The sequence below is a fragment of the Octopus bimaculoides genome, chromosome 27 (assembly GCF_001194135.2).
Source record: "Octopus bimaculoides isolate UCB-OBI-ISO-001 chromosome 27, ASM119413v2, whole genome shotgun sequence".
NCBI classification, from domain to species: Eukaryota; Metazoa; Mollusca; class Cephalopoda; order Octopoda; family Octopodidae; genus Octopus; species Octopus bimaculoides.
The window spans coordinates 18,820,693-18,820,929 of NC_069007.1; the positions used below are offsets into that span (position 1 = coordinate 18,820,693).

At 45.6% G+C, this 237-nt stretch overlaps 1 protein-coding gene across 1 annotated transcript in view; it reads right to left on the minus strand.

Annotated features, from left to right (window-relative positions):
- LOC106877374 (uncharacterized) overlaps positions 1–237 on the minus strand; it is a 101,948-nt gene that overhangs the window by 16,904 nt on the left and 84,807 nt on the right. The gene's annotated exons all lie outside the window — the stretch shown is intronic.

Consider the following 237-nt stretch of genomic DNA (forward strand, 5'->3'; position numbering starts at 1 on the left):
AGAGAGAGAGAGAGAGAGAGAGAGAGAGAAGGAGAGGTAGGTAGACGGAGGAGAAGTGAGGAACAGAGAGAGGAAAGGGAGGGAGAGAGGAGAGAGGGAAAAAGACAAAGGCATGGAGAGGAGATGGGAGAGAGAAGAAGAGGAAAGAGAAAGAGAGAGAGAGAGAGAGAGGATATGAATGTGCAAATCAATATGTAAGCTGTTAGTTTATTATGGTGTTACCTGTTAGGAAAACCC